Below are 14,279 nucleotides of genomic sequence, written 5' to 3'. Positions count from 1 at the left end.
AAGACAAAGGAAAGTCATTTGATGAGTAATGGAAGAAATACTGAAGAGAACTGGGAATGATTAGGATTTTTTTCTGGTATGTGGCATGAAGCCTAGTTTTTAATGTGAAGTTTCTAATCTCTAATGCACAAGAGGCAAAATGTTATAATTCAATTTAGGAAACCTGGAAAAAATATCTAACTCAAATCAGTTTATATCCAACAACATATTATACTGAGAAATTAAGATGAATGTTCTTTTTAGACAGTTAATTTTAAATATCTTATATCATTAGGCCAAGGAAGATAGATATATTGTTGTATTTGTAGCAATAGTTTAATTGGAATGCTTAATCAGAATTACAGATCCTTTTTTTTTGAATTCTTTTCTTACAGTGTGATACTATGATACAATTGGTGAAATTACTCTTATTTGACCCATAGCATTAAGGAAAGTGCAAAGTTGAGAAGCCTGTATAAATTGGTCTACAGGGTGCTGACATGTGTTCTCCATGCCATCTAAGTTGTTTAGAGTTTTGTTAATTAAACCACAGTAAGAATAGCAGCAACAACAAAGTGACTTGTGCTTTTGGGGTTTTTTCCTAAGTGTAAAGAAATTTTTTCTTAATAAAAAAGTGTGTGCTGTGGCTGACAAGTCATCACTCAGTTCCTGCATTGTGCCTTTAAGAAGGACTTTCTTTCTTTCTTTCTTTCTTTCTTTCTTTCTTTCTTTCTTTCTTTCTTTCTTTCTTTCTTTCTTTCTTTCTTTCTTCTTTCTTTCTTTCTTTCTTTCTTTCTCTTTCTTTCCCTCTCTCTTTCTCCCTCTTTTTCTTCCTCCCTCCCTCCCTTCCTTTCTTTCTTTTTTTTTTGCTAAGACACGGAACTGATTCCAGGACTCTCAGGGGGACAATGAGCAGGTTCTATTTCTTTCTAGAAAACTCCAAGGTCATCCTCTCTTTTCCAGGCTTTTATTTAAAATGTGTCTGCTGAAAACATAAGCTGTTTTATTTATTTTTTTTTAAATTTTTTTTCTTTTTTGCGGTATGCGGACCTCTCCCTGTTGTGACCTCTCCCGTTGCGGAGCACAGGCTCCGGACGCGCAGGCTCAGCGGCCCTGGCTCACGGGCCCAGCCGCTCCGCGGCATGTGGGATCTTCCCGGACCAGGGCACGAACCCGTGTCCCCTGCATTGGCAGGCGGACTCTCAACCACTGCGCCGCCAGGGAAGCCCTAAGCTGTTTTATTATTTCTTCTTTTTTGTCTTTTTTTTTTTTTTTTTTTTTTTTTTTTTTATGGCTGCACCGTACAACTTGTGGGATTTTAGTTCCCCGACCAGGGATCAAACCTGGACCCCCGGCAGTGAGAGCGTAGAGTCCTAACCACCGGACCGACAGGGAATTCCCTTTTTTGTCATTCTGAAATGCACATATTTTCATCCTCCCTGTTCCTCCCCTCTCCTCCCCACAGCCCTGCTTCTAGTCCAAGGACCTGTAAGGCAATTCTGAGCCCTTTGCTCAAAAGATGTTGCTTGATCCTCCATGGCTGCCACCTTAGGGACGTCTACAGTCAGGGCTCTGCTGCTTTTCATGTGAACCCTCAGGGAGCAATTCGAATCTCCTCTGCCATGTATTAAGAGAGTTACTAATTCTTTCGAAGAACCTAGGTAATATTATGAGATATTCATTTAAGCAACACTCCCCACCCCCAAACATACACAACTGCCTAAGATCCTAAAATCCTGCCTGGAATGTTTCCAAGGAACTGGGTGAGGGGACACAGAAACCCCAAGATTAAAGCTCTGAGGTTGAAATTTTCATCAATTCCCCTATAAATGTAAATTTGTGGTCTGAGGTGTACGGATTTCTATCCATACCTACAAATTTTGTATTTATGATTTTTGAACCCATTTCTACCTCTCCTTTGGAAAATACCTTTTTCCTCACTGAAAGGTCATTTGAAATTTTCAGTGTGAGTAGGAAGGTTCTTCTTATTTCATTAACAATTTGACTACTTTACTAATTAAAGTCATTTAAAAATGTTTAGTTTCTGAATTTAATTTCTTTTTAACATAAAAAAAAATTTTATTGGAGTATGGTTGCTTTACATTGTCATGTTAGTTTCTGTTGTACAGTGAAGTGAATCAGCTATATGTATACATATATCCCGTCCCTCTTGGACCTCCCTCCAACCCCCACCCCCATCCCACCCATCTAGGTCATCACAGAGCACCGAGCTGATCTCTCTGTGCTATACAGCAGGTTCCCACTCACTATCTGTTTTACACATGGTAGTGTATTTATGTCAAACCTAATCTCTCAATTTGTCCCACCCTCCCCTTCCCATGCCATGTCCACATGTCCATTCTCTATGCCTGCATCTCTATTCTTGCCCTGCAGATATGTTCATCTATACCATTTTTCTAGATTCCACATATATGTGTTAATGTACGATATCTGTTTTTCTCTTTCTGATTTACTTCACTCTGTATGATAGACTCTAAGTCCGTCCACATCTCTACAAATGACTCAATTTTGTTCCTTTGTGTGGCTGACTAATATTCCATTGTATATATGTACCACATCTTCTTTGTCCATTCCTCTGTTGATAGACTTCTAGGTTGATTCCATGTCCTGGCTATTGTAAATAGTGCTGCAATGAATATTGGGGTACATGTGTCTTTCTGAAGTATGGTTTTCTCAGTGTATACGTCCAGGAGTGGGATTGCTGGGTCATATGGTAGTTGTATTTTTAGTTTTTTAAGGAACCTCCATACTGTTCTCCATAGTGGCTGTATCAATTTACATTCCCACCAACAGTGCAAGAGGGCTCCCTTTTCTCCACATCCTCTCCAGCATTTATTGTTTGTAGATTTTTTGGTCATGGCCATTCTGACCAGTGTGAGGTGATACCTCATTGTAGTTTTGATTTGCATTTCTTTAATAATTAGCGATGTTGAGCATCTTTTCATGTGCCTCCTGGCCATCTGTATGTCTTCTTTGGAGAAATGTCTAGTTAGGTCTTCCACCCATTTTTTGATTGGGTTGTTTGTTTTTTTTAATATTGAGCTGAATGAGCTGTTGATATATTTTGGAGATTAATCCCTTGTCCGTTGCTTTGTTTGCAAATATTTTCTCCCATCCTGAGGCTTGTCTTTCCGTCTTGTTTATGGTTTCCTTGCTGTGAATTTAATTTTTTTGAGTCTTCTGCCATCTGGCCTCTAATTACGTGTCCTTTCTGAAGTTTTGTATGAGCAGTGACAAGCCCCTGCAAGTGTTCTCTTGCATCGATGTCTCAAGGCAGGAAAGACTCCATAGAACAGGACTTCCTAGATTTGACAGCATGGCAGAGTCTCCTGGACTTTGCAAAGCTACACATTCCCTGATTCCACTTTACACCTAACAAATCACACTTCTGGGGTGGGGCAGGGGTGAGGTTTGAGAGTCTGCATTCTTAAAATGCTTCCCTAGTCATTCTGATGTAACCGTCCACTTATTTACAGAATGCCTTTGGGAGCCCTGTAAGCCTCCGGGGGCGGGCGGTAGTATTAATGTACTTAAACGTCCTCTATCTTTGGAAATGGAAACCATTTTAGGATGTTGTTATGTGCAGAATTGTGTCCTCGTCCCCTCCCCACTGCATGCCCTGAAATTCATATGTTGAAATTCCAACCTCCAGCACCTCAGAATGTAACCTTATTTGGAGATAAGGTCTTTAAAGAAGTGATTAAGTTAACATGAGGCCATCAGAGGGATGCCCAAATTCAGTAGGACTGGTGTCCTTACAAGAAGAGGAAGGGACAACAGGTCGCCAGGACACAGAGGGACGCCCCTGTGAAGAGGCAGAGATAGGGCAGCCACCTGCAAGCCACGAACAGAGGCCTGGAACAGATGCTTCCCTCACGACCCTCAGGAGAAGCCAACCTTGCCCACACATTGACCTTGGACTTCTGCCTCCAGAACAGAGAAAAAACACATTTCTGTTGGTTAAAGCCACCCAGTCTGTGGTATTTTGTTATGGAAGCTCTAACTGACTCATAATATAGATGTTATATACTATAGGGAAAGGCCATATAACAGTGAAAAAATAGTTTTTAATTTTGGTGGCAGTCATGTTAATTAAATTTTTTTTTAAAATCTAGTATCAGGAATTAAATTCATTATTTTGGGTTCTCAGGTATTGAGTTATGATAGGATGGGATTAAACATTTTAAAAATGGAAGTCTGTCTATAATGAAGTTTTACCTTAAATCTGAGAAATTAAATGGAAAATCCACTCTTAATGATTGACCATATAAGCTTAAGCAACGAATTGTGCTTTGATGAATTCAGATAGTCACATGTTGAAGGTATAACTCTATCAAGTTACTAATAATCAAGCTCATTGATTATAAGGTTTAACATGTATAGAGAGGTCTAATCGTTGATCCAGCTGAGCTGCAAGTCCATGTTGTAACTTTACAATTAGATAAAACAAAAGAAAGAACTCACCTTGTCAGCAGTCTGTAATCTTGCTGGAAGGAGAGAGAACAGTGAATATATTCCTTAGCATAAGGTATAATATTAGGTTCCTTGAAAAACCCAGTACTGTGTGTTGAGTTGTTGTTAGTTATTTCAAGCAGAACTTTTGCAGGAAGTTCTTCCTATTCTCTCTCTTTCCCTCTCCCAAGGGCTCCCATATTCACTGCACTTTTGACAGCATACACATTTATCACAATATATTATAAATATCCGTTTATGTCTCTTAAAGACCATAAATTCCATGAGGGTAGAATCACACCTGTCTCTTCCTTAGTTTGTTCCTATCACTCCCCACAGTACCTGGCACATTGTAGGTGCACAATAAATATTTGTTTAATAAATAAACATATAACTGAAACAAGTTTAATTTAATATATTTTACTCATATTTTATGTGATAAATGTTGAAGTGAAATATAGAAGAGGAGAGGTCCTTTCAGGTAGATAAATAATATCTTTGTATCAATTAGCTAAAGCCAACTGATTACATAAAAAACACTTGTAGAAAAAAAAAGGAAAACAATGTTCTTTTTCTGCAAGACATTTACAATTTCATTAAGGAAATAATGCACATATACAAAAAGTTAATTCAGAATAGTATATGGAAGTTTGTATACGAAAGTTTGTATAGTGCCTGAATGCTATGCACTATTTTTCACAATCATACTTTATTAAATTGATAAAGATTTCACTAAATTTTTAAACAGTTTATACTTGCTTATCTATTTCTTGAGTGCATATTTGGCTGTTGGAAACGTAGGAGGGTTAGCCCGAAAATCTGAGAGGCTTTGAGAATCCACTTAAGTAAGCTCAGAAGAATGTTTCTTCAGAAGAAAGACATTCTTAAAGAAAGACATAAGTTAAAATGGCATCTCTGTATAGATTTCCAGAATACCCACTTGAGGCACATGTGGATATTCTGATAATAGTAATAATCTATGGCAGAGTATTTGGAGTTTGGCAGCATTGAGTAAAATCATTACTGAAATGTATTTAAGTTGTGTGTTTTCTTGATTCTTTAATGGGACAGAGACAGTACTATACATTTACCAAATCATTTTCTTTTTGTCTTGAGCATATGGGAAGATGTATTTCCCAGATCTTTTGCAGCTAGGTAGTATGTTATATCACCAGTTCTGGCCAATAAAAAATCAGTGGAAGTGATGTATGCATTTTTGGATCTGGTCCATAAAATCCTCTTACCCACAGTCCTCCTTTCTTCTCACGGACGACAGGTGTTGAAGTGTAATCCATGAGATGGAAATAGCGTTGTCTCTGAGTTCCCACTGGGACCTGAGTAACTCACCCACCCACAAACCAAACTGTCAATCATATTTAACTATAACAGGAAAAATAATATATTGTTTCAAGCCACTGAGATTTTTCTTCTTCTCTTTTTGTATTTTTGTTACAACAGCATAGCATAGCTTACCCTGACTAATTCAGTCTGCATATTAAGGGTAAATAGATGTGTTCCTTCTATCACTCAGCATTTATCATATACTATGAATTGCTCTCATGTCAAAATAATACTTTCCCAAACTTTAAAGTCTTCATTAATCCTTATCAAATTTGGCTGTATACTTTATTTTCCATGTACTGTGGAGAGCTTTGTGTATTTCTAAATGTTAGGCAACAATTGTAGGTAGTTAAAAGATAAATTAAATGAAAATAAAGCAAGAATTGCCAAAGGTTGAAGAGAGTTACAATAGGAAGTAAATGGCAAATTCTAAGGGAATAAAAGTTTATATTTGGTAACTCAAATTGGATTTCTTTTTTGTTTTAGAAGAATGAACTTGAAAGAAGAACTATTGAAGAACAATTTTGAGGGTTGATTCAATGGGTTTTTTTGTTTTCCCTTTAGTCATTTTTGCAGGGCTCGTAAATGAAGATGTAGTCCATACAAATCAAAGGTCACAGTGTTTTTAATTTTAAAATTTTAATTTAAATAATTAATTTAAAAAATCATTTATACATCACACGGTTCAAAGTTCAAAAGACACAAAATTCTGTACTTTGAAAAGCCCCCTTCCCACCCTTATTCCCCAGACCCTTAGTTCTTATCAGGAGCAAGTCAAACTACCAATTTCTTATTTATTCTCCCAGAGGTTTTGTGTATTTACAGAGAATGATATATCTGTATCACCCCCATTTATTTTTTAAAGCACACATTACACTTAACACTTAATTCAGCAATGATTTTTTGATATCATTTAAAATATATGCAGTATCCAAATATATCTTACCACTTCTTCTCCTAACACCTTGGTTTGAGCCTGTGTCATCTCTTTTTTCTATTAAAGAAATAGCCATTTGACTAGCAGATCAACCAGCATGATCCTTTGGGAAAACAAAGTCAGATCATATTACCCATTTGTTGTGGACCCTTGGGTGGCTCCCCATCATACTCAGAGTGGCCGCATTCTTTGCCTTAGTGTACACTATGGCCTGACTGTCCTCCTGCCACTGACTCTCAGATCTCATCTCGTGCCTGTCAGCCTCATCATCAAGTAGCGGCCACACCGGCCTCCTTGCTGTACCTTGAACATATCTCAAGGATATTGGACCTGTGCTCTATCCCTGGATGGTTCTTTTCCCAGAGAGCTGCATAGCTAATTTCCTCACTTCTTTCAGACCTCTGCTCAAATGCCACGTTAACATGGAGAACTTCCTTGACAACCCTAAATAAAATAGTGACAATCCTGCCCCCCTCAACCTCCTTACATTTGGTTTTACCCCATTGACACAATATTGATATATCCATTCTTATTTGTTTATTGTCGGTACCCCACGTAAGCTGAAACTTAGTTTTGTCCATTGTATTCTCTTTGCCTAGAACAGTAGTTGGGTCCATGTGGGCACACAGGTTGGGTAGTGAAGAGTCACTTCTGAATTATACAAGACAGTCTGAGGTTGGGAAAAAACACACCTCAGTAAGTGCTCAATAAGGTTTTGTTAAACAAATAAATGACTTGCCATATTAGTATGTAAACGTGTATCTCATTCTCTATTTAACGGTTGCACAGTATTCCACTTGTGTGTGGAAGATATGCACGTACCTTACTATACTTAACTAAGCCCCCAACCGAGAGATATTTAGGTTGTTTTCAATCTTTTGGTAAAAAGAAAATACTGCAAAGGATAACCTTTTACATACCTATTTTTAAAAACTAGATTACCAGTTTATTATAAAAGAATACAACTCAGGCTAATTAGATGGAAGAAACGCATAGGGCAAGGTATGGGGAAAGGGCATGAAGCTTCTGTGTTCTCTGTGAGCACACCACTCTCCCCAAGTCTCCACATGGTCACCAATATGGAAACATCATACATACATCATTTAAAAATATTTAGGTAATATGGATCTCTGGGATAATTTCCTAAAGGTAGGAATGCTATGTCCAAGGGATGTGCCTTTGTGATTTCATTAGATATTGCTAAATTGCTTTCCAAAGAGATTGTATCAATATATAATTTCATCAATCACGCATAAAGGTGTTTGTTTCTCCACACCTTCAACAACATCATGTGTTACATTTCCACATCCGTGTCATAAGACTTCTTTCCTAGGAAGATTGTCATATTCTCAAAAGTTGAATGAATTCCAAGGAACATATGGAGAAATAGCATTTTCTAAATCAGCTTCTCAATAAGGTGAAATGACTAGAGCAAGGACAAACATGACATGACACATCAGATTAAAAGAAAAAAAACTGAAGATGATAATTAAATGAAAAATTAATAGGAGACAAATTATTGGAAACATTTACCAACATAAACCTCATGCAAATAAGTATAGAAAGAATGAGCAGAGATTTAAAAACTTTTTACTTAGTGCTACCACCTCAGAGTGTTGAAGTTTTTCTACACATCTAGATAGTCTCTCCAGTTTTCATTCCCCCCAACTCCGCATAAATCTGAGGTAGACTTTCAGAGACTGACAGCTTCTTTCTTGGATTATTATTATTTTTTGCTTCAGTCATATACCAGCAACATTTCTCAACTGGCATTCTATGAAAGAATTAAACTCTAATTATCTAAGGCAGAGGTCAACAAACTTATTCTGTAAAGAACAAGGTAGTAAATATTTTTTGGCTTTGAAGGCTGCGTGGTTTCTGGTGTAACAATTCAACTTACCATGGTAGCAGCCATAGACAGTGCATAAATGAATGAGTATAACTGTGTTACGACAAAGCTTTATTGACAAAAACAAGTTGGGCAACTGGATTTTGCCTGTGTGGCGGTAGTTTGTCAACACCTTCCCTAAGGTACCGATTAACATAATGAATGGAGCACTATCGTATGCAATTAGATGGCACTAGCTATCACTTACCTCTGCGACAATCGAGAAAATAGTCACTCAAATCATTTTTTATACGGCTAATTCTTTTGCCAACTGCAGATGAGAAGGGCAAAGGGACCTAGAAAACCTCCTTGTAATTGAAGTCAACTAATCCCAGTGAAACCTAAACGCTGTGCCTCCGTCAATGGCGGGCGGTGGTCCTCTTCATCCCTACTTAGCGTCTTTGGTCTGTGGCTCCTTTAATTCCTCCTTGCCCAGCCCTGAAGTGTGGTTGAAAATACATGCTGCTGCATCCTGTGTTCTCTTTTTAATTCCCTAGTGCGCCCACGGCTTGATGTTCTCATAACTTAATTGATACCAACAGTATTTTTAAATAAACCCCTAGCCCCTCTAGTAGCTTTTGTCAGTTTTGTGCAGTGGGTGGAAAATGAATGGATGGAACACTGGAGATATTTCTCACTCTGGGAGCAGGGGCGACATGTGATTTCTGGGAGAAAAAAATATCAGTGGCTAGAAGACAAAAGACCCAAGCACAGTAGCATGGCATGTGGGGTTCAGGTGGGCACACAGGTTGGGCAGTGAAGAGTCACTTCTGAATTATGCAAGACAGTCTGAGACTGGGAAAAAACACACCTCACTTGTCTTTTCATCTTTTCCTTTCCATTTTTTATTTTCTGCAAGCCTTCTAGTCTTTTCTTTGTACATTTATGTCTTTCCCCGAAGCACATAGGGTTGAGAGAGGAAAAGGTTAAAACTTAAGCTAGTTGGTCTAGTTTCTGGTTACTCTTCAAATAATAGATTAAGTATGAAAGAAGTTCAAAACCATTGAGTAAAGTTGGCTTTTGTATTCTTTGTAAAATTTAGTTATTCTTTATTTCCAGGTAGCACAAATAATGCATTGTTGGTTTTACTCTTAGAAACATTTACTGCAGTTTTCAAGTCAGTAGATAATGATTATTTTATTTGGCGGCATAAATGCAGAGGTAGCATTTTGAACCTATCTGTGTATTTTATTACTATCATGAGTGTCTGAAATACAAAGATTTTCTTAGCAATAGAGTGACCCAGAATTCCTATCCTTGGCCTTTCTTCCCAAAGCAGGCCAAAGAGAAATAAAATACCTAGTCTTTGATCAGTTAAAATACTGATAGTTGGGAAAACAACAAACAGTAGATTGTTTTCCTACCCATTGTGAAACAAAATAAAATGTTTACCTATAGGGAACACTAGATCGTCTTTAAGTCGCTCTCTCCTATCTTTTCTTCCTATTTTCTTGATGGACTCAGTCTCTTACCTGAGCAAACATCTTTCTCTGTTTGGCTTCTAGTCTCTGAGTGGACAGGACAGTGACCTATTAACTGCAGTGTGGGCTCTGACCTTTTCAGGAGCAGGAATTTCAAATCCAACTCTTATCCATCATATTTCTCCAATCCTTAGCTCTCCTTTAGTTTTAAACACTTCACAAAATGGAAAACCTATTTGAATAAAAGCAGGTGGTTTTTTTGGAGATGCACAAGGAAAAGCTATGAAGAGAAGCAGGGTATTTTTCTTTAGTACGTGGCTGCTTGAAAGTTGCTCTTACATCAAGAGAACTTTTTTGTTAAGTGTGATTAGAGTTTGAACAAAGTCTATTTCTAACATTCTCATTAGGGAAAAAAAATAAGGTATCTATAGCTATATATTTATAATACATTTCAGAGGGCAAGTATATATTTAAACCTATATTAATTGCACATCAAAACAGGAGCATATGTGGTGGGTGCATTCCAAAAGGTCTTAGAATTACAGTAAACATTCCAAGTTTCATATACTTATCCAAATTCTCTCATCAAGTATCCAGGATGTGAAGCTATGAGAACAGGATTTCTTGAGAGAATACCAATACATTCCAGTCTCTGGGAGACTCAGAAGATTCTCACTCAATTTATTTTTACTTTGGCTGTAAATCAGAAAGAAATGATAGAACACTAAAAAAAAGTACAAGATGGAAAATTTGTTAAAATATTGAAAAAAAATTGTGCTTGATTGGGGTAAAGCTTAAGAAGATGCTATTTATCTGAGACAGTTTCTTTACTACTTTATGCAGACATGAAATAGCATACTTTCCATTCTTAGTGAAATGTCTCTGTTCTACAGTAAAGACGATGAGGGGTAGAGTTGCTTCTGAAGCACCTTGAATTGATTTGGTAGATTGGTTATGCTCTAGGTAACAAAATAATGGCCTGGGGGTTTGACAGTTATTCTACGAACCTATCGGGATATTTTATTTCATGTCTCTGCTTTGCCATCTGGCCCAAGATATTATCGATTGATTGTTAAGTGCTTCCCATTTTGAGTCAATGCAATTAAGGAAACTTGAAGGTCTGAGGGAATATCAATGCTTTCTAATAATAACAGCTAGCCTCACTGAACAACTATCCCAGGCGCTGAATTAATTGTCTCTTATCCATCCATCAATCCAGCAAAGAGATAACTAATAAGGACCTACTGTATAGCATGGGGAACCCTACTCAATACTCTGTAATGACCTATATGGGAAAAGAATCTTAAAAAGAGTGGATATATGTATATGTATAACAGATTCACTTTGCTGTACACCTGAAACTAACACAACACTGTAAATCAACTATACTCCAATAATTGTTTTTTTAAAAAAATCCATCAAAGAAGTTCTTTTTTTTAATCTTCATTTTCCAGGGAGAGCACCAAGGCTCAAAGAAATGAAGTGATTTGCTCAAGGACATGTAATAAGGAAAACCTACAGCATATTCAAATCCAGTTCTGTTTGTCTTTAAAGCATCTGTTCTATCCCTCTCTAACTTAATTCACCCTTTAAGATTTTTAGTATTCTGACCTATGCCCTGGGTGACTGCTTGGGTAACTTTTCTAAACAGTATGTTGATAGTAATATGCCTACATACCTATGACATTTGCTTGAGAGGAAAATGTACAGGGCAGGGACAAGTATGGATGAATTGGGTCTTTTACAAGACTGGAACTGAGTAGCAAGAAGCAATATAGACCTAAGGTACGATCCTTACTAGTTGCAGGTTAGGTATCTTTGGTAGTATGGTGGAGTCCTTCCTGTTACTACAATGCTATCAGCACTGATTTTACTTTAGAAAAAAATAGACATGGAATGACACTTTTCCCTGAGTGCTTACACATTATAAATTTGCATGGTACTAGGATCAGAGGTTTACAAAGACTCATGCCACTTAAACCATATAGCTTTGGAGAACTTAGACACTGCTGTTTTTTTTTTATTATTATTTTTTATTTTTTTGCGGTACGTGGGCGTCTCACTGTTGTGGCCTTTTCCGTTGCGGAGCACAAGCTCCGGACACGCAGGCTCAGCGGCCATGGCTCACGGGCCCAGCCGCTCCGCGGCATGTGGGATCTTCCCAGGCCGGGGCACGAACCCGTGTCCCCTGCATCGGCAGGCGGACTCTCAACCACTGCGCCACCAGGGAAGCCCTGACACTGCTGTTTTAAAATCCACTAAAGCAATGATATTATTTCTATTAAATGTAAACAGTTCAAATGTTCCGACTTAAGTCTGTAAAAATATGTAGTGTTCCTTCTATTTCAAGTTTATTTCAGATACAAAAGCAATAACACAGTTAATTGTAGTTTCCACCATCATGTGCTAGGAGAATTAAGGCTTATGCCTTACTCTATGAGTCTCAAGTTTTAAAAAAAGTGATTAAATGTGTTGTCGTTTCTCTCAGCAAATTTTAACACATGTTGTTTGGGTTCTTTGACCCTTTGTACTATCATATTGTTGTCACCACCTTGGACATGTTTCTTTGTGTATTTCACTGCCCCCACCATGACGTATTGCTCTTAATAAGTATAATAAATATTTTTTTAATAAAGCTGAGTCACAAAAAGGTTACAAAACTCTTTTCCTGGTATTCAGTTCATTCATAGTTATGAGACCAGCATGTCCGACAGTAAGTGCATCTTTAATTTCCTTGATCATCCCTTAGTCTTATTTACTGTGGGCAAGTGGCTCCCGTGGATTGCTTCCTCCACATCATCGGTGGGAAACGTCTGCGGCTGTGGCATCATAGGTGGCATCTCTGAACCTAAATAGCTTCAATTTGGTGCTCTTCCTCCGAGCAATTTTTCTTCTTTCCAGACTTTTTTCTTTTCTTTTTCTTTTCCTTCATTTGGTGTTCTTCCTCTATAATAAAAAAGAATTTAGAAAAAAGGATTGGGAATTAACAATTTAGAAGAGCAGAAATTAACTTTGGTCATGAAAGGACTTGGATACTCACTAACACGGCTTTTCCTGTTGGCTAAGGAAAAGAATGGCACCTAGGGAAAGAGGACAAGGCAAAGAGAAAGCCCGCTGAGAAGAACTTCCTGAGCACTCGTTTCTACCCAGGCGATGTTTCCATTCAACACCACAAAGGCTCATAATGTCCTTTGTAAGACGTGAATTGCCTCTCAGCTATACGAGCATTTGCATTGATGTGAAAATTAACTGCATGTATGTGCGCTGCTATGCGTAACACAGATAGCTAGTGGGACCCTGGGTTATAGCACAGGGAGCTCAGCTCGGTGCTCTGGGGTGACCTAGATGTGTGGAATGGGGGGTAGTGGGTGGGAGGAAGGTCCAAGAGGGAGGGAGTACATGTATACATATAGCTGATGCTGTTCGTTGTACAGCACAAACTAACCCAACATTGTAAAGCAACTATACCCCAATAAAAAAATAAATAAAAATTTTAAAAATTAAATTAAATTAACTGTGTGTGAGAAACACATCATCTATGGGACAGAGGAAGCTGTAGCGGGCTGGGTGCTTAAGACAATTGGTGATAGATCCTGGGAGCCCACTATGCTCTGACCCATGAGTCTGGGGGTCATTGTCATTTGGTCTGGTGGCCAGTCTCAGATTATTGGGAGGGTCCTTGGAGCTAGTGTATGAACTATCAAGACACCATTTCTTTAGACATTAGTTAACATTTCTTGGGAGAAATAAGTTAAATACAATTTAGATATAATTATGACTGTCCTGCAGAGACTCAAGAAGTCTAGGCTATACTTAGGGAATAGCTAAGAGAACCAGTGAAGAATTGGAGAAGACCACTAAACCAAAAGAGCTAGATTTTCTTTATTCTTTGCCAGGAACTAGCAGTATGAGCTCTGATAAATCGTTTTATTTCTCTGGTGCTGTTTTCTAAATTTTTAAATGAGTTGTATTGGGAAAGCTTTAAAGTACCTTATGGCTTTGAAATTCTACTTCTGTCAAACTTGATCACTCGTACTGTCCATGTTTATTATTTAAGGCAGATGGGAATTAGCATCATTAATCACTCATTCCTTCCTTCTTTCCTTCCTTCCTTCCTTCCTTCATTCATTCAGCAGTTACTGAGTGCCCCACCACCCCACGTCTCAGGCTCTGTTCTAGATACCTCGGATACATCAGTAAATAAAACTGACAAGGATCCCTGCCTCCTTCTCCCCATATC

This window comes from Delphinus delphis, chromosome 5 (assembly GCF_949987515.2).
Source record: "Delphinus delphis chromosome 5, mDelDel1.2, whole genome shotgun sequence".
Taxonomy (NCBI): Eukaryota; Metazoa; Chordata; class Mammalia; order Artiodactyla; family Delphinidae; genus Delphinus; species Delphinus delphis.
This window is presented reverse-complemented; position numbering follows the sequence as displayed.